Genomic DNA, 21,141 nt, shown 5'->3' on the forward strand with positions numbered 1-21,141 from the left:
AATTTCTGCTAATCTTTTATGTTAAGCAGTGAACTCTCGTCCTGAAATGTCTCTTGCTTTCTAAAACCTTGCTCCAGGTGAGGCTCGAACTCACAACCTCGGCATTGCTCTGCTACGTACTGCCTTATAAGTACCGCGCGCTGAGCGATTGCGCCACTGGAGCTGACACAAACTGGATACATTCTCAAACACCACAGTCTTTAGTTAGAAAGATGTTTCAAAAGATGCCATGGTCTTTCTTCTGATTGCCGCCATTTAAATTTCTGCTAATCTTTTATGTTAAGCAGTGAACTCTCGTCCTGAAATGTCTCTTGCTTTCTAAAACCTTGCTCCAGGTGAGGCTCGAACTCACAACCTCGGCATTGCTCTGCTACGTACTGCCTTATAAGTACCGCGCGCTGACCGATTGCGCCACTGGAGCTGACACAAACTGGATACATTCTCAAACACCACAGTCTTTAGTTAGAAAGATGTTTCAAAAGATGCCATGGTCTTTCTTCTGATTGCCGCCATTTAAATTTCTGCTAATCTTTTATGTTAAGCAGTGAACTCTCGTCCTGAAATGTCTCTTGCTTACTAAAACCTTGCTCCAGGTGAGGCTCGAACTCACAACCTCGGCATTGCTCTGCTACGTACTGCCTTATAAGTACCGCGCGCTGACCGATTGCGCCACTGGAGCTGATAACACTAGGACACATTCTCAAACACCACAGTCTTTAGTTAGAACGATCTTTCAAAAGATGCCATGGTCTTTCTTCTGATTGCAGCCATTTAAATTTCTGCTATTATTTTATGTTAAGCAGTGAACTCTCGTCCTGAAATGTCTCTTGCTTACTAAAACCTTGCTCCAGGTGAGGCTCGAACTCACAACCTCGGCATTGCTCTGCTACGTACTGCCTTATAAGTACCGCGCGCTGACCGATTGCGCCACTGGAGCTGACACAAACTGGATACATTCTCAAACACCACAGTCTTTAGTTAGAAAGATGTTTCAAAAGATGCCATGGTCTTTCTTCTGATTGCCGCCATTTAAATTTCTGCTAATCTTTTATGTTAAGCAGTGAACTCTCGTCCTGAAATGTCTCTTGCTTACTAAAACCTTGCTCCAGGTGAGGCTCGAACTCACAACCTCGGCATTGCTCTGCTACGTACTGCCTTATAAGTACCGCGCGCTGACCGATTGCGCCACTGGAGCTGACAACACTAGGACACATTCTCAAACACCACAGTCTTTAGTTAGAAAGATCTTTCAAAAGATGCCATGGTCTTTCTTCTGATTGCAGCCATTTAAATTTCTGCTAATCTTTTATGTTAAGCAGTGAACTCTAGTCCTGAAATGTCTCTTGCTTTCTAAAACTTTGCTCCAGGTGAGGCTCGAACTCACAACCTCGGCATTGCTCTGCTACGTACTGCCTTATAAGTACCGCGCGCTGACCGATTGCGCCACTGGAGCTGACACAAACTGGATACATTCTCAAACACCACAGTCTTTAGTTAGAAAGATGTTTCAAAAGATGCCATGGTCTTTCTTCTGATTGCCGCCATTTAAATTTCTGCTAATCTTTTATGTTAAGCAGTGAACTCTCGTCCTGAAATGTCTCTTGCTTACTAAAACCTTGCTCCAGGTGAGGCTCGAACTCACAACCTCGGCATTGCTCTGCTACGTACTGCCTTATAAGTACCGCGCGCTGACCGATTGCGCCACTGGAGCTGACAACACTAGGACACATTCTCAAACACCACAGTCTTTAGTTAGAACGATCTTTCAAAAGATGCCATGGTCTTTCTTCTGATTGCAGCCATTTAAATTTCTGCTAATATTTTATGTTAAGCAATGAACTCTTGACCTGAAATGTCTCTTGCTTAGTAAAACCTTGCTCCAGGTGAGGCTCGAACTCACAACCTCGGCATTGCTCTGCTACGTACTGCCTTATAAGTACCGCGCGCTGACCGATTGCGCCACTGGAGCTGACACAAACTGGATACATTCTCAACCACAGTCTTTAGTTAGAAAGATCTTTCAAAAGATGCCATGGTCTTTCTTCTGATTGCAGCCATTTAAATTTCTGCTAATCTTTTATGTTAAGGAATGAACTCTTGACCTGAAATGTCTCTTGCTTACTAAAACCTTGCTCCAGGTGAGGCTCGAACTCACAACCTCGGCATTGCTTTGCTACGTACTGCCTTATAAGTACCGCGCGCTGACCGATTGCGCCACTGGAGCTGATAACACTATGACATATTCTCAAACACCACAGTCTTTAGTTAGAAAGATCTTTCAAAAGATGCCATGGTCTTTCTTCTGATTGCCGCCATTTAAATTTCTGCTAATCTTTTATGTTAAGCAGTGAACTCTCGTCCTGAAATGTCTCTTGCTTACTAAAGCCTTGCTCCAGGTGAGGCTCGAACTCACAACCTCGGCATTGCTCTGCTACGTACTGCCTTATAAGTACCGCGCGCTGACCGATTGCGCCACTGGAGCTGATAACACTAGGACACATTCTCAAACACTACAGTCTTTAGTTAGAACGATCTTTCAAAAGATGCCATGGTCTTTCTTCTGATTGCAGCCATTTAAATTTCTGCTATTATTTTATGTTAAGTAATGAACTCTTGACCTGAAATGTCTCTTGCTTTCTAAAACCTTGCTCCAGGTGAGGCTCGAACTCACAACCTCGGCATTGCTCTGCAACGTACTGCCTTATAAGAACCGCGCGCTGACCGATTGCGCCACTGGAGCTGACACAAACTGGATACATTCTCAAACACCACAGTCTTTAGTTAGAAAGATGTTTCAAAAGATGCCATGGTCTTTCTTCTGATTGCCGCCATTTAAATTTCTGCTAATCTTTTATGTTAAGCAGTGAACTCTCGTCCTGAAATGTCTCTTGCTTACTAAAACCTTGCTCCAGGTGAGGCTCGAACTCACAACCTCGGCATTGCTCTGCTACGTACTGCCTTATAAGTACCGCGCGCTGACCGATTGCGCCACTGGAGCTGACACAAACTGGGTACATTCTCAAACACTACAGTCTTTAGTTAGAAAGATCTTTCAAAAGATGCCATGGTCTTTCTTCTGATTGCCGCCATTTAAATTTCTGCTAATCTTTTATGTTAAGCAGTGAACTCTCGTCCTGAAATGTCTCTTGCTTACTAAAACCTTGCTCCAGGTGAGGCTCGAACTCACAACCTCGGCATTGCTCTGCTACGTACTGCCTTATAAGTACCGCGCGCTGACCGATTGCGCCACTGGAGCTGTCACAAACTGGATACATTCTCAAACACCACAGTCTTTAGTTAGAAAGATGTTTCAAAAGATGCCATGGTCTTTCATCTGATTGCCGCCATTTAAATTTCTGCTAATCTTTTATGTTAAGCAGTGAACTCTCGTCCTGAAATGTCTCTTGCTTACTAAAACCTTGCTCCAGGTGAGGCTCGAACTCACAACCTCGGTATTGCTTTGCTACGTACTGCCTTATAAGTACCGCGCGCTGACCGATTGCGCGACTGGAGCTGACACAAACTGGATACATTCTCAAACACCACAGTCTTTAGTTAGAAAGATCTTTCAAAAGATGCCATGGTCTTTCTTCTGATTGCAGCCATTTAAATTTCTGCTAATCTTTTATGTTAAGCAGTGAACTCTCGTCCTGAAATGTCTCTTGCTTACTAAAACCTTGCTCCAGGTGAGGCTCGAACTCACAACCTCGGCATTGCTCCGCTACGTACTGCCTTATAAGTACCGCACGCTGACCGATTGCGCCACTGGAGCTGATAACACTAGGACACATTCTCAAACACTACAGTCTTTAGTTAGAACGATCTTTCAAAAGATGCCATGGTCTTTCTTCTGATTGCAGCCATTTAAATTTCTGCTATTATTTTATGTTAAGTAATGAACTCTTGACCTGAAATGTCTCTTGCTTTCTAAAACCTTGCTCCAGGTGAGGCTCGAACTCACAACCTCGGCATTGCTCTGCAACGTACTGCCTTATAAGAACCGCGCGCTGACCGATTGCGCCACTGGAGCTGACACAAACTGGATACATTCTCAAACACCACAGTCTTTAGTTAGAAAGATGTTTCAAAAGATGCCATGGTCTTTCTTCTGATTGCCGCCATTTAAATTTCTGCTAATCTTTTATGTTAAGCAGTGAACTCTCGTCCTGAAATGTCTCTTGCTTACTAAAACCTTGCTCCAGGTGAGGCTCGAACTCACAACCTCGGCATTGCTCTGCTACGTACTGCCTTATAAGTACCGCGCGCTGAGCGATTGCGCCACTGGAGCTGACACAAACTGGGTACATTCTCAAACACTACAGTCTTTAGTTAGAAAGATCTTTCAAAAGATGCCATGGTCTTTCTTCTGATTGCCACCATTTAAATTTCTGCTAATCTTTTATGTTAAGCAGTGAACTCTCGTCCTGAAATGTCTCTTGCTTACTAAAACCTTGCTCCAGGTGAGGCTCGAACTCACAACCTCGGCATTGCTTTGCTATGTACTGCCTTATAAGTACCGCGCGCTGACCGATTGCGCCACTGGAGCTGATAACACTATGACATATTCTCAAACACCACAGTCTTTAGTTAGAAAGATCTTTCAAAAGATGCCATGGTCTTTCTTCTGATTGCCGCCATTTAAATTTCTGCTAATCTTTTATGTTAAGCAGTGAACTCTCGTCCTGAAATGTCTCTTGCTTACTAAAACCTTGCTCCAGGTGAGGCTCGAACTCACAACCTCGGCATTGCTCTGCTAAGTACTGCCTTATAAGTACCGCGCGCTGACCGATTGCGCCACTGGAGCTGACACAAACTGGATACATTCTCAAACACCACAGTCTTTAGTTAGAAAGATGTTTCAAAAGATGCCATGGTCTTTCATCTGATTGCCGCCATTTAAATTTCTGCTAATCTTTTATGTTAAGCAGTGAACTCTCGTCCTGAAATGTCTCTTGCTTACTAAAACCTTGCTCCAGGTGAGGCTCGAACTCACAACCTCGGTATTGCTTTGCTACGTACTGCCTTATAAGTACCGCGCGCTGACCGATTGCGCGACTGGAGCTGACACAAACTGGATACATTCTCAAACACCACAGTCTTTAGTTAGAAAGATCTTTCAAAAGATGCCATGGTCTTTCTTCTGATTGCAGCCATTTAAATTTCTGCTAATATTTTATGTTAAGGAATGAACTCTTGACCTGAAATGTCTCTTGCTTGCTAAAACCTTGCTCCAGGTGAGGCTCGAACTCACAACCTCGGCATTGCTTTGCTACGTACTGCCTTATAAGTACCGCGCGCTGACCGATTGCGCCACTGGAGCTGATAACACTATGACATATTCTCAAACACCACAGTCTTTAGTTAGAAAGATGTTTCAAAAGATGCCATGGTCTTTCTTCTGATTGCCGCCATTTAAATTTCTGCTAATCTTTTATGTTAAGGAGTGAACTCTCGTCCTGAAATGTCTCTTGCTTACTAAAACCTTGCTCCAGGTGAGGCTCGAACTCACAACCTCGGCATTGCTCTGCTACGTACTGCCTTATAAGTACCGCGCGCTGACCGATTGCGCCACTGGAGCTGATAACACTAGGACACATTCTCAAACACCACAGTCTTTAGTTAGAACGATCTTTCAAAAGATGCCATGGTCTTTCTTCTGATTGCAGCCATTTAAATTTCTGCTATTATTTTATGTTAAGTAATGAACTCTTGACCTGAAATGTCTCTTGCTTTCTAAAACCTTGCTCCAGGTGAGGCTCGAACTCACAACCTCGGCATTGCTCTGCAACGTACTGCCTTATAAGAACCGCGCGCTGACCGATTGCGCCACTGGCGCTGACACAAACTGGATACATTCTCAAACACCACAGTCTTTAGTTAGAAAGATGTTTCAAAAGATGCCATGGTCTTTCTTCTGATTGCCGCCATTTAAATTTCTGCTAATCTTTTATGTTAAGCAGTGAACTCTCGTCCTGAAATGTCTCTTGCTTACTAAAACCTTGCTCCAGGTGAGGCTCGAACTCACAACCTCGGCATTGCTCTGCTACGTACTGCCTTATAAGTACCGCGCGCTGACCGATTGCGCCACTGGAGCTGACACAAACTGGGTACATTCTCAAACACTACAGTCTTTAGTTAGAAAGATCTTTCAAAAGATGCCATGGTCTTTCTTCTGATTGCCGCCATTTAAATTTCTGCTAATCTTTTATGTTAAGCAGTGAACTCTCGTCCTGAAATGTCTCTTGCTTACTAAAACCTTGCTCCAGATGAGGCTCGAACTCACAACCTCGGCATTGCTCTGCTACGTACTGCCTTATAAGTACCGCGCGCTGACCGATTGCGCCACTGGAGCTGACAACACTAGGACACATTCTCAAACACCACAGTCTTTAGTTAGAACGATCTTTCAAAAGATGCCATGGTCTTTCTTCTGATTGCAGCCATTTAAATTTCTGCTAATATTTTATGTTAAGCAATGAACTCTTGACCTGAAATGTCTCTTGCTTAGTAAAAGCTTGCTCCAGGTGAGGCTCGAACTCACAACCTCGGCATTGCTCTGCTACGTACTGCCTTATAAGTACCGCGCGCTGACCGATTGCGCCACTGGAGCTGACACAAACTGGGTACATTCTCAAACACTACAGTCTTTAGTTAGAAAGATCTTTCAAAAGATGCCATGGTCTTTCTTCTGATTGCCGCCATTTAAATTTCTGCTAATCTTTTATGTTAAGCAGTGAACTCTCGTCCTGAAATGTCTCTTGCTTACTAAAACCTTGCTCCAGATGAGGCTCGAACTCACAACCTCGGCATTGCTCTGCTACGTACTGCCTTATAAGTACCGCGCGCTGACCGATTGCGCCACTGGAGCTGACAACACTAGGACACATTCTCAAACACCACAGTCTTTAGTTAGAACGATCTTTCAAAAGATGCCATGGTCTTTCTTCTGATTGCAGCCATTTAAATTTCTGCTAATATTTTATGTTAAGCAATGAACTCTCGTCCTGAAATGTCTCTTGCTTAGTAAAACCTTGCTCCAGGTGAGGCTCGAACTCACAACCTCGGCATTGCTCTGCTACGTACTGCCTTATAAGTACCGCGCGCTGACCGATTGCGCCACTGGAGCTGACACAAACTGGATACATTCTCAAACACTACAGTCTTTAGTTAGAAAGATCTTTCAAAAGACGCCATGGTCTTTCTTCTGATTGCAGCCATTTAAATTTCTGCTAATCTTTTATGTTAAGCAGTGAACTCTAGTCCTGAAATGTCTCTTGCTTACTAAAACCTTGCTCCAGGTGAGGCTCGAACTCACAACCTCGGCATTGCTCTGCTACGTACTGCCTTATAAGTACCGCGCGCTGACCGATTGCGCCACTGGAGCTGACACAAACTGGATACATTCTCAAACACTACAGTCTTTAGTTAGAAAGATCTTTCAAAAGATGCCATGATCTTTCTTCTGATTGCAGCCATTTAAATTTCTGCTATTATTTTATGTTAAGTAATGAACTCTTGACCTGAAATGTCTCTTGCTTTCTAAAACCTTGCTCCAGGTGAGGCTCGAACTCACAACCTCAGCATTGCTCTGCAACGTACTGCCTTATAAGTACCGCGCGCTGACCGATTGCGCCACTGGAGCTGACAACACTAGGACACATTCTCAAACACCACAGTCTTTAGTTAGAACGATCTTTCAAAAGATGCCATGGTCTTTCTTCTGATTGCAGCCATTTAAATTTCTGCTAATATTTTATGTTAAGCAATGAACTCTTGACCTGAAATGTCTCTTGCTTAGTAAAAGCTTGCTCCAGGTGAGGCTCGAACTCACAACCTCGGCATTGCTCTGCTAGGTACTGCCTTATAAGTACCGCGCGCTGACCGATTGCGCCACTGGAGCTGACACAAACTGGGTACATTCTCAAACACTACAGTCTTTAGTTAGAAAGATCTTTCAAAAGATGCCATGGTCTTTCTTCTGATTGCCGCCATTTAAATTTCTGCTAATCTTTTATGTTAAGCAATGAACTCTCGTCCTGAAATGTCTCTTGCTTAGTAAAATCTTGCACCAGGTGAGGCTCGAACTCACAACCTCGGCATTGCTCTGCTACGTACTGCCTTATAAGTACCGCGCGCTGACCGATTGCGCCACTGGAGCTGATAACACTAGGACACATTCTCAAACACCACAGTCTTTAGTTAGAACGATCTTTCAAAAGATGCCATGGTCTTTCTTCTGATTGCAGCCATTTAAATTTCTGCTATTATTTTATGTTAAGTAATGAACTCTTGACCTGAAATGTCTCTTGCTTTCTAAAACCTTGCTCCAGGTGAGGCTCGAACTCACAACCTCGGCATTGCTCTGCAACGTACTGCCTTATAAGTAGCGCGCTGACCGATTGCGCCACTGGAGCTGATAACACTAGGACACATTCTCAAACACCACAGTCTTTAGTTAGAACGATCTTTCAAAAGATGCCATGGTCTTTCTTCTGATTGCAGCCATTTAAATTTCTGCTATTATTTTATGTTAAGTAATGAACTCTTGACCTGAAATGTCTCTTGCTTTCTAAAACCTTGCTCCAGGTGAGGCTCGAACTCACAACCTCGGCATTGCTCTGCAACGTACTGCCTTATAAGTACCGCGCGCTGACCGATTGCGCCACTGGAGCTGATAACACTAGGACACATTCTCAAACACCACAGTCTTTAGTTAGAACGATCTTTCAAAAGATGCCATGGTCTTTCTTCTGATTGCAGCCATTTAAATTTCTGCTATTATTTTATGTTAAGTAATGAACTCTTGACCTGAAATGTCTCTTGCTTTCTAAAACCTTGCTCCAGGTGAGGCTCGAACTCACAACCTCGGCATTGCTCTGCTACGTACTGCCTTATAAGTACCGCGCGCTGACCGATTGCGCCACTGGAGCTGATAACACTAGGACACATTCTCAAACACCACAGTCTTTAGTTAGAACGATCTTTCAAAAGATGCCAAGGTCTTTCTTCTGATTGCAGCCATTTAAATTTCTGCTATTATTTTATGTTAAGTAATGAACTCTTGACCTGAAATGTCTCTTGCTTTCTAAAACCTTGCTCCAGGTGAGGCTCGAACTCACAACCTCGGCATTGCTCTGCTACGTACTGCCTTATAAGAACCGCGCGCTGACCAATTGCGCCACTGGCGCTGACACAAACTGGATACATTCTCAAACACCACAGTCTTTAGTTAGAAAGATGTTTCAAAAGATGCCATGGTCTTTCTTCTGATTGCCGCCATTTAAATTTCTGCTAATCTTTTATGTTAAGCAGTGAACTCTCGTCCTGAAATGTCTCTTGCTTACTAAAACCTTGCTCCAGGTGAGGCTCGAACTCACAACCTCGGCATTGCTCTGCTACGTACTGCCTTATAAGTACCGCGCGCTGACCGATTGCGCCACTGGAGCTGACACAAACTGGGTACATTCTCAAACACTACAGTCTTTAGTTAGAAAGATGTTTCAAAAGATGCCATGGTCTTTCTTCTGATTGCCGCCATTTAAATTTCTGCTAATCTTTTATGTTAAGCAGTGAACTCTCGTCCTGAAATGTCTCTTGCTTACTAAAACCTTGCTCCAGGTGAGGCTCGAACTCACAACCTCGGCATTGCTCTGCTACGTACTGCCTTATAAGTACCGCGCGCTGACCGATTGCGCCACTGGAGCTGACACAAACTGGGTACATTCTCAAACACCACAGTCTTTAGTTAGAACGATCTTTCAAAAGATGCCATGGTCTTTCTTCTGATTGCAGCCATTTAAATTTCTGCTAATATTTTATGTTAAGCAGTGAACTCTCGTCCTGAAATGTCTCTTGCTTACTAAAACCTTGCTCCAGGTGAGGCTCGAACTCACAACCTCGGCATTGCTCTGCTACGTACTGCCTTATAAGAACCACGCGCTGACCGATTGCGCCACTGGAGCTGACACAAAATGGATACATTCTCAAACACCACAGTCTTTAGTTAGAAAGATGTTTCAAAAGATGCCATGGTCTTTCTTCTGATTGCCGCCATTTAAATTTCTGCTAATATTTTATGTTAAGCAGTGAACTCTCGTCCTGAAATGTCTCTTGCTTACTAAAACCTTGCTCCAGGTGAGGCTCGAACTCACAACCTCGGCATTGCTCTGCAACGTACTGCCTTATAAGTACCGCAAGGCAAGGCAAGGCAAGGCAAGTTTATTTATATAGCACATTTCATACACAATGGTAATTCAAAGTGCTGTACATAAAAAGGAATTAAAATCACAATAGCATAAAAATTTAAAATAATAATCACAACAATAAAAACAAAATTAAGAACATTTAAGATGATTTAAAAAAAAAAAAAAATGATTTCAAATTAATTAATACAGTAAAATGATTATACATAAAATAATGCAAACTGTTCGGACGTAGCACAGTGCTCATTCAATAAATGCACAACTGAACAGGTGAGTTTTGAGTCTGCATTTAAATGTGGCCAATGTATTAGCACATCTGATCTCTTCTGGAAGCTGATTCCAACTGTGGGCGGCATAATAGCTAAAAGCGGATTCCCCTTGTTTTGTGTGAACCCTTGATATTACTAACTGACTCGATCCTAGTGATCTGAGTTGTCTGTTAGGTTTATATTCAGTGAGCATATCTGCAATGTATGTAGGTCCTAGGCCATTGAGTGCTTTATAAACAAGTAAAAGTACTTTAAAATCTATCCTAAACATAACTGGAAGCCAGTGTAAGGACCTAAGGACTGGTGTAATATGCTCTGATTTTTTGGTTCTAGTCAGAATCCTGGCAGCAGCGTTCTGTATGAGCTGCAGCTGTCTAATGGTCTTCTTGGGAAGGCCGGTGAGGAGACCATTACAATAGTCCACCCTGCTGGTGATAAAGGCATGAACAAGTTTCTCCAAATCTTGACGGGAAACAAAACATCTAATTCTTGCAATGTTTTTAAGATGATAGTATGCTGATTTAGTTACTGCTTTAACATGACTACTGAAACTGAGGTCTGACTCCAGAATCACACCCAGATTCTTGACTTGATTTTTTGTTTTTTGACCCCTAGTGTCAAGGTACGCATTTACCTTATGAACTTCATCTTTGTTTCCAAATGCAATGACTTCCGTTTTCTCCCTGTTTAACTGTAAAAAGTTTTGGCACATCCAACTGTTAATTTCATCAATGCATTGGCAGAGAGAGTCAATGGGGCTGTAGTCATTTGGCGATAAGGCTAGGTAAATCTGGGTATCATCTGCATAGCTGTGATATGCAATTTGGTTCTTTCTCATTATTTGACTTAGTGGGAGCATATACAGGCTGAACAACAGAGGCGCTAGAATTGAGCCTTGTGGGACTCCGCATATCATGGACGTCCACTTAGACTTATGTTCTCCTATACTCACATAATAGCCTCTCCCTTCTAAGTATGACCTGAACCATTTGAGAACCATCCCAGAAAGCCCGACCCAGTTTTCCAGTCTATCTAAAAGAATGTTATGATCGACAGTGTCAAACGCAGCACTGAGATCTAGTAGTACCAGCACTGATATTTTGCCAGAATCTGAATTTAGGCGAATATCATTTATTATCTTTATGAGCGCTGTCTCTGTGCTATGATGTTGTCTGAAGCCAGATTGGAAATGGTCCAGGTATCCATTTGAGTTTATGTAGTGATTCAGCTGATTGAAAACAACCTTTTCAATAATCTTGCTTATGAACGGAAGATTTGAAATTGGTCTATAGTTGCTCAATATGGTGTTATCAAGATTTTTCTTTTTCAGAAGGGGCTTAACGGCTGCAGTTTTCAGGGAGTTTGGAAAAGTCCCAGAAAGAAGTGAGGTGTTCACCACTTTTAAAAGATCTGCTTCTAGACAGCTAAGCACACTTTTGAAAAAAGATGTGGGAAGTGTGTCGAGGTGGCAGGTTGACGATTTGAGGTGCTTTACTGTTTCTTCCAAAATGTTGCTATCGATTTCTTCAAAAGTCGACATAATGACTTCTTTTTGAAATTGCGGTCGAATCTGTCTGACCTCTGCATAACTTGAGGGTGTGCTAATTGTCTTTCTGATATTATTTATCTTCTCAGAAAAGAAGGAAGCAAACTCATCGCACTTGCTGTCAGAGAGCAGTTCACTAGGGATCTGACTAGGGGGGTTTGTTAGTCTCTCAACGGTAGCAAAAAGAGTGCGAGTGTTGTTTAAGTTGCTGTTTATAAGGTTTGAGAAGAATGTTTGTCTAGCTTTACCTAGTTCAACATTGAAAGCATGAAGGCTGTCTTTATAGATGCTATAGTGAATTTCAAGTTTTGTCTTCCGCCACATCCGCTCAGCTTTTCTGCATTGTCTTTTTATTATCTGTACTGCTGTTGATTTTCTCCACGGTGATTTCTGTCTTCCGGTCATCTGTCTGACCTTCACAGGTGCAATGTCATCAATGACATTCTTAACTTTTGAGTTAAAGGAGTCCAGGAGAAAATCAACAGAGTCTGCAGAAATGCTTGGCATTGAAGATATAGCCTTCATAAATAGCACACTAGTGTTATCGTTAATGCATCTCTTTCTGACAGAGACTGATCTAGATTCAGTGGTAGCAGAGATCAATATATCAAAGAAAATACAGAAGTGATCAGATAGTGCTACATCCTTGATAACAGTGGATGAAATGTTTAGACCCTTACTGATGAGTAAATCAAGAGTGTGTCCACGATTGTGTGTAGGCCCATGCACATGCTGAATCAGGTCAAACGTGTTCAAAACTGTTATAATTTCTTTTGTAGTTTTGCTTTCTGCCTTGTCTATGTGAACATTAAAATCCCCTGCAATAGCAAAACAGTCAAACTCTGAACAAATCATTGATAGCAGTTCTGTGAACTCTTCAACAAAGGCTGGAGAGTATTTTGGGGGCCTGTAAATAATGATAAACAGAATGCGAGCACCTTTCAGCAGAATCCCTAGATATTCAAAAGACAAGTACTGACCAAATGACACTTGTTTGCATTCATAGACATCTTTAAATAGGGCAGCTACGCCACCTCCCCTTTTGCCAGCTCTGCAGACATTCATGAAAATAAATCTGGGAGGGGCTACTTCATTGAGGACCGTTGCATAAGAGCTGTCTTCTAACCATGTTTCATTTAAAAACATAAAATCCAGGTTGTTTGTGGTTATAAAATCATTGATCAGAAGTGATTTATTTTTTAGTGAGCGAACATTTAAAAATGCTAGCTTGATGGCATCACTTTTTGTCTCTAGAGCAATCTTAGTTTGATGCCTAATAAGCCTCAGATTAGATGTGTGAACTGTACGATTTGAGAGGGCCTTAGACTTTCTATCACATATTAAAACAGAAATAGGGAAAGCTACAGGCACACTGGGTTCCCGCTTGTTTTGTAAACATTCCTGATTGTTGCTGTTACCGTAGCGGGGACCCGTCACATATCACTGAGAGCTGTTATCAGTTGTTTTTGGTTCACTCACAGCAGACGCAGGAGGGTTTGAGCCCTGGCGTTGTGGCAGCGGCCGGAGAGCTCTCACAGGAGGAGGAGGGTGAGCTGGGCCCACAGGCTTTGGTGGTTGTGGTGCCTGCCGTTTTTTAGTTGATAACTGGGGGCTTGCAGCAAAAGAGTGGGAGAGTCTGGTTCCAGCATATACCAGTTCCTCCATTTTCTGTGAGAAGCTTAGAAGTGGAGATGCTGGAGAGAGGGATAATGTGTCTGGTGAATGGAGCTCTGGCTCTGGAGTTTCCGGTGGCTGGAAAATGTTGTTGTCCTGGCTTCCCTGGCTGTTTACCAGAAAGTCGTCCTTCGGTGTTGAGTCTGTCTGTGATAAGCTCTGTGCGCAGGGCTCAGCCAGGAAAGTGTCCATAAGCAGTGCTTGTTGTGACTGCGTGGCGTTGTCAGTGTCCTTGTTGGTTGTGTTGGCCACATGATGACTCTGAAGCTGATAAGATGTCCTGTCGTCACTTTGTCCAAGTGTGTGTGTGCCATTCATGTTGGGTAGACTCACACATTCTACTGAGGGATGCCGGAGTGAAAAATAGATATTGTCCTTAAGCACTCTCGCACCAAGTTTGTTTGGGTGAAGGCCGTCCAGTTTGAACAGTTGTCTATGGCCCCAAAAAAGATTGAAGTTGTCAATGAAGTTGACTCCTTTTAGACTGCAGGTTCTTTGTAGCCAGGTATTCAGTCCAAGCAACCGTGAAAACATGTTAGTTCCCCTTGCTGGGAGTGGTCCACTGATGAACGACTGAATTTCAAGTCTTTGAAGTGTTTCAATGAGTTCACCGAAATCCTTCTTTAGGAGCTCTGACTGCTCTTTCCGAATATCGTTCTTTCCCACATGGATGATGATTCGATTTGCAGTCTTGTGCTTCATTAGAATGTTCGGAAGTTCTTTGTTCACATCAGAGACGGTTGCTTGAGGACAGCAGCATGTAGTTGTAGTTCTGCTACTGATATTTCTGATAATGGAGTCACCCACTATGAGAGTCCTGGGCTCGGGTGCGCTCTGAGCTGAGTGCCGCTGTCTGCTCGACCTTGCGCGCCTGTTTATAGCAATGTTAGCAGTTGGCTGACATGATATATGTTCAGTCACATTTGGGGATTCCTCACCCACATTCATTAATGCATCAAATCTGTTTTCTAGCTGTATAGGGGGTGGTAAAACAACAGTTTTTGCAAGCCTTGTCGTGGCCATATCTGGGGTAGAGGATGATACCGCAGCAATACGAGATACTCTTGATAGTCTGATGTCTCGAGTGCCTTTGGGTCTCGCTCCCTGTTTTTGCCATCGATTTGTGTGTCGATCAGTTTTGGCTTGTTCCTCTACATTTCTAAACTGTCGATATTGACTAGATTCACAGGACTCACCGGCTGTATGCTGAGGGGGTCCGTGATGATGATCTTCTGTGTGTTCCGCCTGTTTTGGAAGTCCAGCAAGTAACTTTGTTTCTAAAATCACAATCCTTTGTAGAAGTCTGTGGCAGTTTGTGCAGCAAGTAGATTCCAGAAGAGGCATTTTCTTTCTTGTCTGTTGAAAGTAGGCAGCTGTGTTTTCCCGTCTCCGGAATGTAAACTGCTGGCAGTGGGAGGCAAAAAGTCTCCTTTTTTTCGTGATATTTGTATCAAAAATGTGTTGTCAGAGCACTGTGCTGATATGCTGAAGTTAAATATTTGAAAAATCGGAGAAAAGTTCAGAAGCAGGGAGCAAAGCGCGGAGCAGTAAGCAAAAGCGTCCGAACAGTAGCAAAGCCGGAAGTAGTTCCGCGCGCTGACCGATTGCGCCACTGGAGCTGATAACACTAGGACACATTCTCAAACACCACAGTCTTTAGTTAGAACGATCTTTCAAAAGATGCCATGGTCTTTCTTCTGATTGCAGCCATTTAAATTTCTGCTATTATTTTATGTTAAGTAATGAACTCTTGACCTGAAATGTCTCTTGCTTTCTAAAACCTTGCTCCAGGTGAGGCTCGAACTCACAACCTCGGCATTGCTCTGCAACGTACTGCCTTATAAGTACCGCGCGCTGACCGATTGCGCCACTGGAGCTGATAACACTAGGACACATTCTCAAACACCACAGTCTTTAGTTAGAACGATCTTTCAAAAGATGCCATGGTCTTTCTTCTGATTGCAGCCATTTAAATTTCTGCTATTATTTTATGTTAAGTAATGAACTCTTGACCTGAAATGTCTCTTGCTTTCTAAAACCTTGCTCCAGGTGAGGCTCGAACTCACAACCTCGGCATTGCTCTGCTACGTACTGCCTTATAAGAACCGCGCGCTGACCGATTGCGCCACTGGCGCTGACACAAACTGGATACATTCTCAAACACCACAGTCTTTAGTTAGAAAGATGTTTCAAAAGATGCCATGGTCTTTCTTCTGATTGCCGCCATTTAAATTTCTGCTAATCTTTTATGTTAAGCAGTGAACTCTCGTCCTGAAATGTCTCTTGCTTACTAAAACCTTGCTCCAGGTGAGGCTCGAACTCACAACCTCGGCATTGCTCTGCTACGTACTGCCTTATAAGTACCGCACGCTGACCGATTGCGCCACTGGAGCTGACACAAACTGGGTACATTCTCAAACACTACAGTCTTTAGTTAGAAAGATCTTTCAAAAGATGCCATGGTCTTTCTTCTGATTGCCGCCATTTAAATTTCTGCTAATCTTTTATGTTAAGCAGTGAACTCTCGTCCTGAAATGTCTCTTGCTTACTAAAACCTTGCTCCAGGTGAGGCTCGAACTCACAACCTCGGCATTGCTCTGCTACGTACTGCCTTATAAGTACCGCGCGCTGACCGATTGCGCGACTGGAGCTGACACAAACTGGATACATTCTCAAACACCACAGTATTTAGTTAGAACGATCTTTCAAAAGATGCCATGGTCTTTCTTCTGATTGCAGCCATTTAAATTTCTGCTAATATTTTATGTTAAGCAGTGAACTCTCGTCCTGAAATGTCTCTTGCTTACTAAAACCTTGCTCCAGGTGAGGCTCGAACTCACAACCTCGGCATTGCTCTGCTACGTACTGCCTTATAAGTACCGCGCGCTGACCGATTGCGCCACTGGAGCTGACACAAACTGGATACATTCTCAAACACCACAGTCTTTAGTTAGAAAGATGTTTCAAAAGATGCCATGGTCTTTCTTCTGATTGCCGCCATTTAAATTTCTGCTAATCTTTTATGTTAAGCAGTGAACTCTCGTCCTGAAATGTCTCTTGCTTACTAAAACCTTGCTCCAGGTGAGGCTCGAACTCACAACCTCGGCATTGCTCTGCTACGTACTGCCTTATAAGTACCGCGCGCTGACCGATTGCACCACTGGAGCTGACACAAACTGGGTACATTCTCAAACACTACAGTCTTTAGTTAGAAAGATCTTTCAAAAGATGCCATGGTCTTTCTTCTGATTGCTGCCATTTAAATTTCTGCTATTATTTTATGTTAAGTAATGAACTCTTGACCTGAAATGTCTCTTGCTTTCTAAAACCTTGCTCCAGGTGAGGCTCGAACTCACAACCTCGGCATTGCTCTGCTACGTACTGCCTTATAAGTACCGCGCGCTGACCGATTGCGCCACTGGAGCTGACAACACTAGGACACATTCTCAAACACCACAGTCTTTAGTTAGAACGATCTTTCAAAAGATGCCAAGGTCTTTCTTCTGATTGCAGCCATTTAAATTTCTGCTATTATTTTATGTTAAGTAATGAACTCTTGACCTGAAATGTCTCTTGCTTACTAAAACCTTGCTCCAGGTGAGGCTCGAACTCACAACCTCGGCATTGCTCTGCTACGTACTGCCTTATAAGTACCGCGCGCTGACCGATTGCGCCACTGGAGCTGATAACACTAGGACACATTCTCAAACACCACAGTCTTTAGTTAGAACGATCTTTCAAAAGATGCCAAGGTCTTTCTTCTGATTGCAGCCATTTAAATTTCTGCTATTATTTTATGTTAAGTAATGAACTCTTGACCTGAAATGTCTCTTGCTTTCTAAAACCTTGCTCCAGGTGAGGCTCGAACTCACAACCTCAACATTGCTCTGCTGCGTACTGACTTATAAGAACCACGCGCTGACCGATTGCGCCACTGGAGCTGACACAAAATGGATACATTCTCAAACACCACAGTCTTTAGTTAGAAAGATGTTTCAAAAGATGCCATGGTCTTTCTTCTGATTGCCGCCATTTAAATTTCTGCTAATCTTTTATGTTAAGCAGTGAACTCTCGTCCTGAAATGTCTCTTGCTTACTAAAACCTTGCTCCAGGTGAGGCTCGAACTCACAACCTCGGCATTGCTCTGCTACGTACTGCCTTATAAGTACCGCGCGCTGACCGATTGCGCCACTGGAGCTGACAACACTAGGACACATTCTCAAACACCACAGTCTTTAGTTAGAACGATCTTTCAAAAGACGCCATGGTCTTTCTTCTGATTGCAGCCATTTAAATTTCTGCTAATATTTTATGTTAAGCAATGAACTCTTGACCTGAAATGTCTCTTGCTTAGTAAAACCTTGCTCCTGGTGAGGCTCGAACTCACAACCTCGGCATTGCTCTGCTACGTACTGCCTTATAAGTACCGCGCGCTGACCGATTGCACCACTGGAGCTGACACAAACTGGGTACATTCTCAAACACTACAGTCTTTAGTTAGAACGATCTTTCAAAACATAGCATGGTCTTTCTTCTGATTGCAGCCATTTAAATTTCTGCTAATATTTTATGTTAAGTAATGAACTCTTGACCTGAAATGTCTCTTGCTTTCTAAAACCTTGCTCCAGGTGAGGTTCGAACTCACAACCTCGGCATTGCTCTGCTACGTACTGCCTTATAAGTACCGCGCGCTGACCGATTGCGCCACTGGAGCTGACACAAACTGGATACATTCTCAAACACCACAGTCTTTAGTTAGAAAGATGTTTCAAAAGATGCCATGGTCTTTCTTCTGATTGCCGCCATTTAAATTTCTGCTAATCTTTTATGTTAAGCAGTGAACTCTCGTCCTGAAATGTCTCTTGCTTACTAAAACCTTGCTCCAGGTGAGGCTCGAACTCACAACCTCGGCATTGCTCTGCTACGTACTGCCTTATAAGTACCGCGCGCTGACCGATTGCGCCACTGGAGCTGACAACACTAGGACACATTCTCAAACACCACAGTCTTTAGTTAGAACGATCTTTCAAAAGATGCCGTGGTCTTTCTTCTGATTGCAGCCATTTAAATTTCTGCTATTATTTTATGTTAAGTAATGAACTCTTGACCTGAAATGTCTCTTGCTTTCTAAAACCTTGCTCCAGGTGAGGCTCGAACTCACAACCTCGGCATTGCTCTGCTACGTACTGCCTTATAAGTACCGCGCGCTGACCGATTGCGCCACTGGAGCTGACAACGCTAGGACACATTCTCAAACACCACAGTCTTTAGTTAGAACGATCTTTCAAAAGATGCCGTGGTCTTTCTTCTGATTGCAGCCATTTAAATTTCTGCTATTATTTTATGTTAAGTAATGAACTCTTGACCTGAAATGTCTCTTGCTTTCTAAAACCTTGCTCCAGGTGAGGCTCGAACTCACAACCTCGGCATTGCTCTGCTACGTACTGCCTTATAAGTACCGCGCGCTGACCGATTGCGCCACTGGAGCTGACAACACTATGACACATTCTCAAACACCACAGTCTTTAGTTAGAACGATCTTTCAAAAGATGCCAAGGTCTTTCTTCTGATTGCAGCCATTTAAATTTCTGCTATTATTTTATGTTAAGTAATGAACTCTTGACCTGAAATGTCTCTTGCTTACTAAAACCTTGCTCCAGGTGAGGCTCGAACTCACAACCTCGGCATTGCTCTGCTACGTACTGCCTTATAAGTACCGCGCGCTGACCGATTGCGCCACTGGAGCTGCTAACACTAGGACACATTCTCAAACACCACAGTCTTTAGTTAGAACGATCTTTCAAAAGATGCCAAGGTCTTTCTTCTGATTGCAGCCATTTAAATTTCTGCTATTATTTTATGTTAAGTAATGAACTCTTGACCTGAAATGTCTCTTGCTTTCTAAAACCTTGCTCCAGGTGAGGCTCGAACTCACAACCTCAACATTGCTCTGCTGCGTACTGACTTATAAGAACCACGCGCTGACCGATTGCGCCACTGGAGCTGACTCAAAATGGATACATTCTCAAACACCACAGTCTTTAGTTAGAAAGATGTTTCAAAAGATGCCATGGTCTTTCTTCTGATTGCCGCCATTTAAATTTCTGCTAATCTTTTATGTTAAGCAGTGAACTCTCGTCCTGAAATGTCTCTTGCTTACTAAAACCTTGCTCCAGGTGAGGCTCGAACTCACAACCTCGGCATTGCTCTGCTACGTACTGCCTTATAAGTACCGCGCGCTGACCGATTGCGCCACTGGAGCTGACACAAAGTGGGTACATTCTCAAACACTACAGTCTTTAGTTAGAAAGATCTTTCAAAAGATGCCATGGTCTTTCTTCTGATTGCCGCCATTTAAATTTCTGCTAATCTTTTATGTTAAGCAGTGAACTCTCGTCCTGAAATGTCTCTTGCTTACTAAAACCTTGCTCCAGGTGAGGCTCGAACTCACAACCTCGGCATTGCTCTGCTACGTACTGCCTTATAAGTACCGCGCGCTGACCGATTGCGCCACTGGAGCTGACAACACTAGGACACATTCTCAAACACCACAGTCTTTAGTTAGAACGATCTTTCAAAAGATGCCATGGTCTTTCTTCTGATTGCAGCCATTTAAATTTCTGCTAATATTTTATGTTAAGCAATGAACTCTTGACCTGAAATGTCTCTTGCTTAGTAAAACCTTGCTCCAGGTGAGGCTCGAACTCACAACCTCGGCATTGCTCTGCTACGTACTGCCTTATAAGTACCGCGCGCTGACCGATTGCACCACTGGAGCTGACACAAACTGGGTACATTCTCAAACACTACAGTCTTTAGTTAGAACGATCTTTCAAAACATAGCATGGTCTTTCTTCTGATTGCAGCCATTTAAATTTCTGCTAATATTTTATGTTAAATAATGAACTCTTGACCTGAAATGTCTCTTGCTTTCTAAAACCTTGCTCCAGGTGAGGCTCGAACTCACAACCTCGGCATTGCTCTGCTACGTACTGCCTTATAAGTACCGCGCGCTGACCGATTGCGCCACTGGAGCTGACACAAACTGGATACATTCTCAAACACCACAGTCTTTAGTTAGAAAGATGTTTCAAAAGATGCCATGGTCTTTCTTCTGATTGCAGCCATTTAAATTTCTGCTAATATTTTATGTTAAGCAATGAACTCTTGACCTGAAATGTCTCTTGCTTACTAAAACCTTGCTCCAGGTGAGGCTCGAACTCACAACCTCGGCATTGCTCTGCTACGTACTGCCTTATAAGTACCGCGCGCTGACCGATTGCGCCACTGGAGCTGACACAAACTGGATACATTCTCAAACACCACAGTCTTTAGTTAGAAAGATGTTTCAAAAGATGCCATGGTCTTTCTTCTGATTGCAGCCATTTAAATTTCTGCTAATATTTTATGTTAAGCAATGAACTCTTGACCTGAAATGTCTCTTGCTTA

General features: G+C 43.1%; 60 non-coding genes across 60 annotated transcripts; all 60 read right to left on the reverse strand.

Moving 5' to 3' along the window:
- Nucleotides 1-69: 69 nt before the first annotated feature.
- trnai-uau (transfer RNA isoleucine (anticodon UAU)) lies at nucleotides 70-163 on the reverse strand. Its single transcript has 2 exons — nucleotides 126-163; nucleotides 70-105 (listed from the first exon to the last, which is right to left on the reverse strand). It is a non-coding gene; the product is annotated as a tRNA-Ile (tRNA).
- Nucleotides 164-327: 164 nt separating this feature from the next.
- Nucleotides 328-421, reverse strand: trnai-uau (transfer RNA isoleucine (anticodon UAU)). The gene is made up of 2 exons: nucleotides 384-421; nucleotides 328-363 (listed from the first exon to the last, which is right to left on the reverse strand). It is a non-coding gene; the product is annotated as a tRNA-Ile (tRNA).
- A 164-nt stretch (nucleotides 422-585) lies between these two features.
- Nucleotides 586-679, reverse strand: trnai-uau (transfer RNA isoleucine (anticodon UAU)). Its single transcript has 2 exons — nucleotides 642-679; nucleotides 586-621 (listed from the first exon to the last, which is right to left on the reverse strand). It is a non-coding gene; the product is annotated as a tRNA-Ile (tRNA).
- A 164-nt stretch (nucleotides 680-843) lies between these two features.
- Nucleotides 844-937, reverse strand: trnai-uau (transfer RNA isoleucine (anticodon UAU)). Its single transcript has 2 exons — nucleotides 900-937; nucleotides 844-879 (listed from the first exon to the last, which is right to left on the reverse strand). It is a non-coding gene; the product is annotated as a tRNA-Ile (tRNA).
- Nucleotides 938-1,101: 164 nt separating this feature from the next.
- trnai-uau (transfer RNA isoleucine (anticodon UAU)) lies at nucleotides 1,102-1,195 on the reverse strand. The gene is made up of 2 exons: nucleotides 1,158-1,195; nucleotides 1,102-1,137 (listed from the first exon to the last, which is right to left on the reverse strand). It is a non-coding gene; the product is annotated as a tRNA-Ile (tRNA).
- A 164-nt stretch (nucleotides 1,196-1,359) lies between these two features.
- On the reverse strand, nucleotides 1,360-1,453 carry trnai-uau (transfer RNA isoleucine (anticodon UAU)). Its single transcript has 2 exons — nucleotides 1,416-1,453; nucleotides 1,360-1,395 (listed from the first exon to the last, which is right to left on the reverse strand). It is a non-coding gene; the product is annotated as a tRNA-Ile (tRNA).
- Nucleotides 1,454-1,617: 164 nt separating this feature from the next.
- Nucleotides 1,618-1,711, reverse strand: trnai-uau (transfer RNA isoleucine (anticodon UAU)). Its single transcript has 2 exons — nucleotides 1,674-1,711; nucleotides 1,618-1,653 (listed from the first exon to the last, which is right to left on the reverse strand). It is a non-coding gene; the product is annotated as a tRNA-Ile (tRNA).
- Nucleotides 1,712-1,875: 164 nt separating this feature from the next.
- trnai-uau (transfer RNA isoleucine (anticodon UAU)) lies at nucleotides 1,876-1,969 on the reverse strand. The gene is made up of 2 exons: nucleotides 1,932-1,969; nucleotides 1,876-1,911 (listed from the first exon to the last, which is right to left on the reverse strand). It is a non-coding gene; the product is annotated as a tRNA-Ile (tRNA).
- Nucleotides 1,970-2,130: 161 nt separating this feature from the next.
- On the reverse strand, nucleotides 2,131-2,224 carry trnai-uau (transfer RNA isoleucine (anticodon UAU)). The gene is made up of 2 exons: nucleotides 2,187-2,224; nucleotides 2,131-2,166 (listed from the first exon to the last, which is right to left on the reverse strand). It is a non-coding gene; the product is annotated as a tRNA-Ile (tRNA).
- A 164-nt stretch (nucleotides 2,225-2,388) lies between these two features.
- On the reverse strand, nucleotides 2,389-2,482 carry trnai-uau (transfer RNA isoleucine (anticodon UAU)). The gene is made up of 2 exons: nucleotides 2,445-2,482; nucleotides 2,389-2,424 (listed from the first exon to the last, which is right to left on the reverse strand). It is a non-coding gene; the product is annotated as a tRNA-Ile (tRNA).
- Nucleotides 2,483-2,646: 164 nt separating this feature from the next.
- Nucleotides 2,647-2,740, reverse strand: trnai-uau (transfer RNA isoleucine (anticodon UAU)). Its single transcript has 2 exons — nucleotides 2,703-2,740; nucleotides 2,647-2,682 (listed from the first exon to the last, which is right to left on the reverse strand). It is a non-coding gene; the product is annotated as a tRNA-Ile (tRNA).
- Nucleotides 2,741-2,904: 164 nt separating this feature from the next.
- trnai-uau (transfer RNA isoleucine (anticodon UAU)) lies at nucleotides 2,905-2,998 on the reverse strand. The gene is made up of 2 exons: nucleotides 2,961-2,998; nucleotides 2,905-2,940 (listed from the first exon to the last, which is right to left on the reverse strand). It is a non-coding gene; the product is annotated as a tRNA-Ile (tRNA).
- Nucleotides 2,999-3,162: 164 nt separating this feature from the next.
- trnai-uau (transfer RNA isoleucine (anticodon UAU)) lies at nucleotides 3,163-3,256 on the reverse strand. The gene is made up of 2 exons: nucleotides 3,219-3,256; nucleotides 3,163-3,198 (listed from the first exon to the last, which is right to left on the reverse strand). It is a non-coding gene; the product is annotated as a tRNA-Ile (tRNA).
- A 164-nt stretch (nucleotides 3,257-3,420) lies between these two features.
- On the reverse strand, nucleotides 3,421-3,514 carry trnai-uau (transfer RNA isoleucine (anticodon UAU)). The gene is made up of 2 exons: nucleotides 3,477-3,514; nucleotides 3,421-3,456 (listed from the first exon to the last, which is right to left on the reverse strand). It is a non-coding gene; the product is annotated as a tRNA-Ile (tRNA).
- Nucleotides 3,515-3,678: 164 nt separating this feature from the next.
- On the reverse strand, nucleotides 3,679-3,772 carry trnai-uau (transfer RNA isoleucine (anticodon UAU)). Its single transcript has 2 exons — nucleotides 3,735-3,772; nucleotides 3,679-3,714 (listed from the first exon to the last, which is right to left on the reverse strand). It is a non-coding gene; the product is annotated as a tRNA-Ile (tRNA).
- Nucleotides 3,773-3,936: 164 nt separating this feature from the next.
- Nucleotides 3,937-4,030, reverse strand: trnai-uau (transfer RNA isoleucine (anticodon UAU)). The gene is made up of 2 exons: nucleotides 3,993-4,030; nucleotides 3,937-3,972 (listed from the first exon to the last, which is right to left on the reverse strand). It is a non-coding gene; the product is annotated as a tRNA-Ile (tRNA).
- A 164-nt stretch (nucleotides 4,031-4,194) lies between these two features.
- trnai-uau (transfer RNA isoleucine (anticodon UAU)) lies at nucleotides 4,195-4,288 on the reverse strand. The gene is made up of 2 exons: nucleotides 4,251-4,288; nucleotides 4,195-4,230 (listed from the first exon to the last, which is right to left on the reverse strand). It is a non-coding gene; the product is annotated as a tRNA-Ile (tRNA).
- A 164-nt stretch (nucleotides 4,289-4,452) lies between these two features.
- trnai-uau (transfer RNA isoleucine (anticodon UAU)) lies at nucleotides 4,453-4,546 on the reverse strand. The gene is made up of 2 exons: nucleotides 4,509-4,546; nucleotides 4,453-4,488 (listed from the first exon to the last, which is right to left on the reverse strand). It is a non-coding gene; the product is annotated as a tRNA-Ile (tRNA).
- Nucleotides 4,547-4,710: 164 nt separating this feature from the next.
- trnai-uau (transfer RNA isoleucine (anticodon UAU)) lies at nucleotides 4,711-4,804 on the reverse strand. The gene is made up of 2 exons: nucleotides 4,767-4,804; nucleotides 4,711-4,746 (listed from the first exon to the last, which is right to left on the reverse strand). It is a non-coding gene; the product is annotated as a tRNA-Ile (tRNA).
- Nucleotides 4,805-4,968: 164 nt separating this feature from the next.
- trnai-uau (transfer RNA isoleucine (anticodon UAU)) lies at nucleotides 4,969-5,062 on the reverse strand. The gene is made up of 2 exons: nucleotides 5,025-5,062; nucleotides 4,969-5,004 (listed from the first exon to the last, which is right to left on the reverse strand). It is a non-coding gene; the product is annotated as a tRNA-Ile (tRNA).
- Nucleotides 5,063-5,226: 164 nt separating this feature from the next.
- trnai-uau (transfer RNA isoleucine (anticodon UAU)) lies at nucleotides 5,227-5,320 on the reverse strand. The gene is made up of 2 exons: nucleotides 5,283-5,320; nucleotides 5,227-5,262 (listed from the first exon to the last, which is right to left on the reverse strand). It is a non-coding gene; the product is annotated as a tRNA-Ile (tRNA).
- Nucleotides 5,321-5,484: 164 nt separating this feature from the next.
- trnai-uau (transfer RNA isoleucine (anticodon UAU)) lies at nucleotides 5,485-5,578 on the reverse strand. The gene is made up of 2 exons: nucleotides 5,541-5,578; nucleotides 5,485-5,520 (listed from the first exon to the last, which is right to left on the reverse strand). It is a non-coding gene; the product is annotated as a tRNA-Ile (tRNA).
- A 164-nt stretch (nucleotides 5,579-5,742) lies between these two features.
- Nucleotides 5,743-5,836, reverse strand: trnai-uau (transfer RNA isoleucine (anticodon UAU)). The gene is made up of 2 exons: nucleotides 5,799-5,836; nucleotides 5,743-5,778 (listed from the first exon to the last, which is right to left on the reverse strand). It is a non-coding gene; the product is annotated as a tRNA-Ile (tRNA).
- Nucleotides 5,837-6,000: 164 nt separating this feature from the next.
- Nucleotides 6,001-6,094, reverse strand: trnai-uau (transfer RNA isoleucine (anticodon UAU)). Its single transcript has 2 exons — nucleotides 6,057-6,094; nucleotides 6,001-6,036 (listed from the first exon to the last, which is right to left on the reverse strand). It is a non-coding gene; the product is annotated as a tRNA-Ile (tRNA).
- Nucleotides 6,095-6,258: 164 nt separating this feature from the next.
- Nucleotides 6,259-6,352, reverse strand: trnai-uau (transfer RNA isoleucine (anticodon UAU)). The gene is made up of 2 exons: nucleotides 6,315-6,352; nucleotides 6,259-6,294 (listed from the first exon to the last, which is right to left on the reverse strand). It is a non-coding gene; the product is annotated as a tRNA-Ile (tRNA).
- Nucleotides 6,353-6,516: 164 nt separating this feature from the next.
- On the reverse strand, nucleotides 6,517-6,610 carry trnai-uau (transfer RNA isoleucine (anticodon UAU)). Its single transcript has 2 exons — nucleotides 6,573-6,610; nucleotides 6,517-6,552 (listed from the first exon to the last, which is right to left on the reverse strand). It is a non-coding gene; the product is annotated as a tRNA-Ile (tRNA).
- A 164-nt stretch (nucleotides 6,611-6,774) lies between these two features.
- On the reverse strand, nucleotides 6,775-6,868 carry trnai-uau (transfer RNA isoleucine (anticodon UAU)). The gene is made up of 2 exons: nucleotides 6,831-6,868; nucleotides 6,775-6,810 (listed from the first exon to the last, which is right to left on the reverse strand). It is a non-coding gene; the product is annotated as a tRNA-Ile (tRNA).
- Nucleotides 6,869-7,032: 164 nt separating this feature from the next.
- On the reverse strand, nucleotides 7,033-7,126 carry trnai-uau (transfer RNA isoleucine (anticodon UAU)). The gene is made up of 2 exons: nucleotides 7,089-7,126; nucleotides 7,033-7,068 (listed from the first exon to the last, which is right to left on the reverse strand). It is a non-coding gene; the product is annotated as a tRNA-Ile (tRNA).
- A 164-nt stretch (nucleotides 7,127-7,290) lies between these two features.
- trnai-uau (transfer RNA isoleucine (anticodon UAU)) lies at nucleotides 7,291-7,384 on the reverse strand. Its single transcript has 2 exons — nucleotides 7,347-7,384; nucleotides 7,291-7,326 (listed from the first exon to the last, which is right to left on the reverse strand). It is a non-coding gene; the product is annotated as a tRNA-Ile (tRNA).
- Nucleotides 7,385-7,548: 164 nt separating this feature from the next.
- trnai-uau (transfer RNA isoleucine (anticodon UAU)) lies at nucleotides 7,549-7,642 on the reverse strand. The gene is made up of 2 exons: nucleotides 7,605-7,642; nucleotides 7,549-7,584 (listed from the first exon to the last, which is right to left on the reverse strand). It is a non-coding gene; the product is annotated as a tRNA-Ile (tRNA).
- Nucleotides 7,643-7,806: 164 nt separating this feature from the next.
- trnai-uau (transfer RNA isoleucine (anticodon UAU)) lies at nucleotides 7,807-7,900 on the reverse strand. Its single transcript has 2 exons — nucleotides 7,863-7,900; nucleotides 7,807-7,842 (listed from the first exon to the last, which is right to left on the reverse strand). It is a non-coding gene; the product is annotated as a tRNA-Ile (tRNA).
- Nucleotides 7,901-8,064: 164 nt separating this feature from the next.
- trnai-uau (transfer RNA isoleucine (anticodon UAU)) lies at nucleotides 8,065-8,158 on the reverse strand. Its single transcript has 2 exons — nucleotides 8,121-8,158; nucleotides 8,065-8,100 (listed from the first exon to the last, which is right to left on the reverse strand). It is a non-coding gene; the product is annotated as a tRNA-Ile (tRNA).
- Nucleotides 8,159-8,578: 420 nt separating this feature from the next.
- Nucleotides 8,579-8,672, reverse strand: trnai-uau (transfer RNA isoleucine (anticodon UAU)). The gene is made up of 2 exons: nucleotides 8,635-8,672; nucleotides 8,579-8,614 (listed from the first exon to the last, which is right to left on the reverse strand). It is a non-coding gene; the product is annotated as a tRNA-Ile (tRNA).
- Nucleotides 8,673-8,836: 164 nt separating this feature from the next.
- On the reverse strand, nucleotides 8,837-8,930 carry trnai-uau (transfer RNA isoleucine (anticodon UAU)). Its single transcript has 2 exons — nucleotides 8,893-8,930; nucleotides 8,837-8,872 (listed from the first exon to the last, which is right to left on the reverse strand). It is a non-coding gene; the product is annotated as a tRNA-Ile (tRNA).
- Nucleotides 8,931-9,094: 164 nt separating this feature from the next.
- On the reverse strand, nucleotides 9,095-9,188 carry trnai-uau (transfer RNA isoleucine (anticodon UAU)). Its single transcript has 2 exons — nucleotides 9,151-9,188; nucleotides 9,095-9,130 (listed from the first exon to the last, which is right to left on the reverse strand). It is a non-coding gene; the product is annotated as a tRNA-Ile (tRNA).
- Nucleotides 9,189-9,352: 164 nt separating this feature from the next.
- trnai-uau (transfer RNA isoleucine (anticodon UAU)) lies at nucleotides 9,353-9,446 on the reverse strand. Its single transcript has 2 exons — nucleotides 9,409-9,446; nucleotides 9,353-9,388 (listed from the first exon to the last, which is right to left on the reverse strand). It is a non-coding gene; the product is annotated as a tRNA-Ile (tRNA).
- A 164-nt stretch (nucleotides 9,447-9,610) lies between these two features.
- On the reverse strand, nucleotides 9,611-9,704 carry trnai-uau (transfer RNA isoleucine (anticodon UAU)). The gene is made up of 2 exons: nucleotides 9,667-9,704; nucleotides 9,611-9,646 (listed from the first exon to the last, which is right to left on the reverse strand). It is a non-coding gene; the product is annotated as a tRNA-Ile (tRNA).
- A 164-nt stretch (nucleotides 9,705-9,868) lies between these two features.
- trnai-uau (transfer RNA isoleucine (anticodon UAU)) lies at nucleotides 9,869-9,962 on the reverse strand. Its single transcript has 2 exons — nucleotides 9,925-9,962; nucleotides 9,869-9,904 (listed from the first exon to the last, which is right to left on the reverse strand). It is a non-coding gene; the product is annotated as a tRNA-Ile (tRNA).
- Nucleotides 9,963-15,474: 5,512 nt separating this feature from the next.
- Nucleotides 15,475-15,568, reverse strand: trnai-uau (transfer RNA isoleucine (anticodon UAU)). Its single transcript has 2 exons — nucleotides 15,531-15,568; nucleotides 15,475-15,510 (listed from the first exon to the last, which is right to left on the reverse strand). It is a non-coding gene; the product is annotated as a tRNA-Ile (tRNA).
- Nucleotides 15,569-15,732: 164 nt separating this feature from the next.
- On the reverse strand, nucleotides 15,733-15,826 carry trnai-uau (transfer RNA isoleucine (anticodon UAU)). The gene is made up of 2 exons: nucleotides 15,789-15,826; nucleotides 15,733-15,768 (listed from the first exon to the last, which is right to left on the reverse strand). It is a non-coding gene; the product is annotated as a tRNA-Ile (tRNA).
- A 164-nt stretch (nucleotides 15,827-15,990) lies between these two features.
- Nucleotides 15,991-16,084, reverse strand: trnai-uau (transfer RNA isoleucine (anticodon UAU)). Its single transcript has 2 exons — nucleotides 16,047-16,084; nucleotides 15,991-16,026 (listed from the first exon to the last, which is right to left on the reverse strand). It is a non-coding gene; the product is annotated as a tRNA-Ile (tRNA).
- Nucleotides 16,085-16,248: 164 nt separating this feature from the next.
- Nucleotides 16,249-16,342, reverse strand: trnai-uau (transfer RNA isoleucine (anticodon UAU)). The gene is made up of 2 exons: nucleotides 16,305-16,342; nucleotides 16,249-16,284 (listed from the first exon to the last, which is right to left on the reverse strand). It is a non-coding gene; the product is annotated as a tRNA-Ile (tRNA).
- Nucleotides 16,343-16,506: 164 nt separating this feature from the next.
- trnai-uau (transfer RNA isoleucine (anticodon UAU)) lies at nucleotides 16,507-16,600 on the reverse strand. The gene is made up of 2 exons: nucleotides 16,563-16,600; nucleotides 16,507-16,542 (listed from the first exon to the last, which is right to left on the reverse strand). It is a non-coding gene; the product is annotated as a tRNA-Ile (tRNA).
- A 164-nt stretch (nucleotides 16,601-16,764) lies between these two features.
- trnai-uau (transfer RNA isoleucine (anticodon UAU)) lies at nucleotides 16,765-16,858 on the reverse strand. Its single transcript has 2 exons — nucleotides 16,821-16,858; nucleotides 16,765-16,800 (listed from the first exon to the last, which is right to left on the reverse strand). It is a non-coding gene; the product is annotated as a tRNA-Ile (tRNA).
- A 164-nt stretch (nucleotides 16,859-17,022) lies between these two features.
- Nucleotides 17,023-17,116, reverse strand: trnai-uau (transfer RNA isoleucine (anticodon UAU)). The gene is made up of 2 exons: nucleotides 17,079-17,116; nucleotides 17,023-17,058 (listed from the first exon to the last, which is right to left on the reverse strand). It is a non-coding gene; the product is annotated as a tRNA-Ile (tRNA).
- Nucleotides 17,117-17,280: 164 nt separating this feature from the next.
- On the reverse strand, nucleotides 17,281-17,374 carry trnai-uau (transfer RNA isoleucine (anticodon UAU)). The gene is made up of 2 exons: nucleotides 17,337-17,374; nucleotides 17,281-17,316 (listed from the first exon to the last, which is right to left on the reverse strand). It is a non-coding gene; the product is annotated as a tRNA-Ile (tRNA).
- A 164-nt stretch (nucleotides 17,375-17,538) lies between these two features.
- On the reverse strand, nucleotides 17,539-17,632 carry trnai-uau (transfer RNA isoleucine (anticodon UAU)). Its single transcript has 2 exons — nucleotides 17,595-17,632; nucleotides 17,539-17,574 (listed from the first exon to the last, which is right to left on the reverse strand). It is a non-coding gene; the product is annotated as a tRNA-Ile (tRNA).
- A 164-nt stretch (nucleotides 17,633-17,796) lies between these two features.
- On the reverse strand, nucleotides 17,797-17,890 carry trnai-uau (transfer RNA isoleucine (anticodon UAU)). Its single transcript has 2 exons — nucleotides 17,853-17,890; nucleotides 17,797-17,832 (listed from the first exon to the last, which is right to left on the reverse strand). It is a non-coding gene; the product is annotated as a tRNA-Ile (tRNA).
- Nucleotides 17,891-18,054: 164 nt separating this feature from the next.
- Nucleotides 18,055-18,148, reverse strand: trnai-uau (transfer RNA isoleucine (anticodon UAU)). Its single transcript has 2 exons — nucleotides 18,111-18,148; nucleotides 18,055-18,090 (listed from the first exon to the last, which is right to left on the reverse strand). It is a non-coding gene; the product is annotated as a tRNA-Ile (tRNA).
- Nucleotides 18,149-18,312: 164 nt separating this feature from the next.
- Nucleotides 18,313-18,406, reverse strand: trnai-uau (transfer RNA isoleucine (anticodon UAU)). The gene is made up of 2 exons: nucleotides 18,369-18,406; nucleotides 18,313-18,348 (listed from the first exon to the last, which is right to left on the reverse strand). It is a non-coding gene; the product is annotated as a tRNA-Ile (tRNA).
- Nucleotides 18,407-18,570: 164 nt separating this feature from the next.
- Nucleotides 18,571-18,664, reverse strand: trnai-uau (transfer RNA isoleucine (anticodon UAU)). The gene is made up of 2 exons: nucleotides 18,627-18,664; nucleotides 18,571-18,606 (listed from the first exon to the last, which is right to left on the reverse strand). It is a non-coding gene; the product is annotated as a tRNA-Ile (tRNA).
- Nucleotides 18,665-18,828: 164 nt separating this feature from the next.
- On the reverse strand, nucleotides 18,829-18,922 carry trnai-uau (transfer RNA isoleucine (anticodon UAU)). Its single transcript has 2 exons — nucleotides 18,885-18,922; nucleotides 18,829-18,864 (listed from the first exon to the last, which is right to left on the reverse strand). It is a non-coding gene; the product is annotated as a tRNA-Ile (tRNA).
- A 164-nt stretch (nucleotides 18,923-19,086) lies between these two features.
- trnai-uau (transfer RNA isoleucine (anticodon UAU)) lies at nucleotides 19,087-19,180 on the reverse strand. The gene is made up of 2 exons: nucleotides 19,143-19,180; nucleotides 19,087-19,122 (listed from the first exon to the last, which is right to left on the reverse strand). It is a non-coding gene; the product is annotated as a tRNA-Ile (tRNA).
- A 164-nt stretch (nucleotides 19,181-19,344) lies between these two features.
- On the reverse strand, nucleotides 19,345-19,438 carry trnai-uau (transfer RNA isoleucine (anticodon UAU)). Its single transcript has 2 exons — nucleotides 19,401-19,438; nucleotides 19,345-19,380 (listed from the first exon to the last, which is right to left on the reverse strand). It is a non-coding gene; the product is annotated as a tRNA-Ile (tRNA).
- A 164-nt stretch (nucleotides 19,439-19,602) lies between these two features.
- trnai-uau (transfer RNA isoleucine (anticodon UAU)) lies at nucleotides 19,603-19,696 on the reverse strand. Its single transcript has 2 exons — nucleotides 19,659-19,696; nucleotides 19,603-19,638 (listed from the first exon to the last, which is right to left on the reverse strand). It is a non-coding gene; the product is annotated as a tRNA-Ile (tRNA).
- Nucleotides 19,697-19,860: 164 nt separating this feature from the next.
- trnai-uau (transfer RNA isoleucine (anticodon UAU)) lies at nucleotides 19,861-19,954 on the reverse strand. The gene is made up of 2 exons: nucleotides 19,917-19,954; nucleotides 19,861-19,896 (listed from the first exon to the last, which is right to left on the reverse strand). It is a non-coding gene; the product is annotated as a tRNA-Ile (tRNA).
- A 164-nt stretch (nucleotides 19,955-20,118) lies between these two features.
- Nucleotides 20,119-20,212, reverse strand: trnai-uau (transfer RNA isoleucine (anticodon UAU)). Its single transcript has 2 exons — nucleotides 20,175-20,212; nucleotides 20,119-20,154 (listed from the first exon to the last, which is right to left on the reverse strand). It is a non-coding gene; the product is annotated as a tRNA-Ile (tRNA).
- Nucleotides 20,213-20,376: 164 nt separating this feature from the next.
- Nucleotides 20,377-20,470, reverse strand: trnai-uau (transfer RNA isoleucine (anticodon UAU)). Its single transcript has 2 exons — nucleotides 20,433-20,470; nucleotides 20,377-20,412 (listed from the first exon to the last, which is right to left on the reverse strand). It is a non-coding gene; the product is annotated as a tRNA-Ile (tRNA).
- A 164-nt stretch (nucleotides 20,471-20,634) lies between these two features.
- On the reverse strand, nucleotides 20,635-20,728 carry trnai-uau (transfer RNA isoleucine (anticodon UAU)). Its single transcript has 2 exons — nucleotides 20,691-20,728; nucleotides 20,635-20,670 (listed from the first exon to the last, which is right to left on the reverse strand). It is a non-coding gene; the product is annotated as a tRNA-Ile (tRNA).
- Nucleotides 20,729-20,892: 164 nt separating this feature from the next.
- On the reverse strand, nucleotides 20,893-20,986 carry trnai-uau (transfer RNA isoleucine (anticodon UAU)). The gene is made up of 2 exons: nucleotides 20,949-20,986; nucleotides 20,893-20,928 (listed from the first exon to the last, which is right to left on the reverse strand). It is a non-coding gene; the product is annotated as a tRNA-Ile (tRNA).
- Between the last annotated feature and the right edge of the window lie 155 nt (nucleotides 20,987-21,141).

Source organism: Garra rufa, chromosome 18 (assembly GCF_049309525.1).
Source record: "Garra rufa chromosome 18, GarRuf1.0, whole genome shotgun sequence".
Classification (NCBI taxonomy): Eukaryota; Metazoa; Chordata; class Actinopteri; order Cypriniformes; family Cyprinidae; genus Garra; species Garra rufa.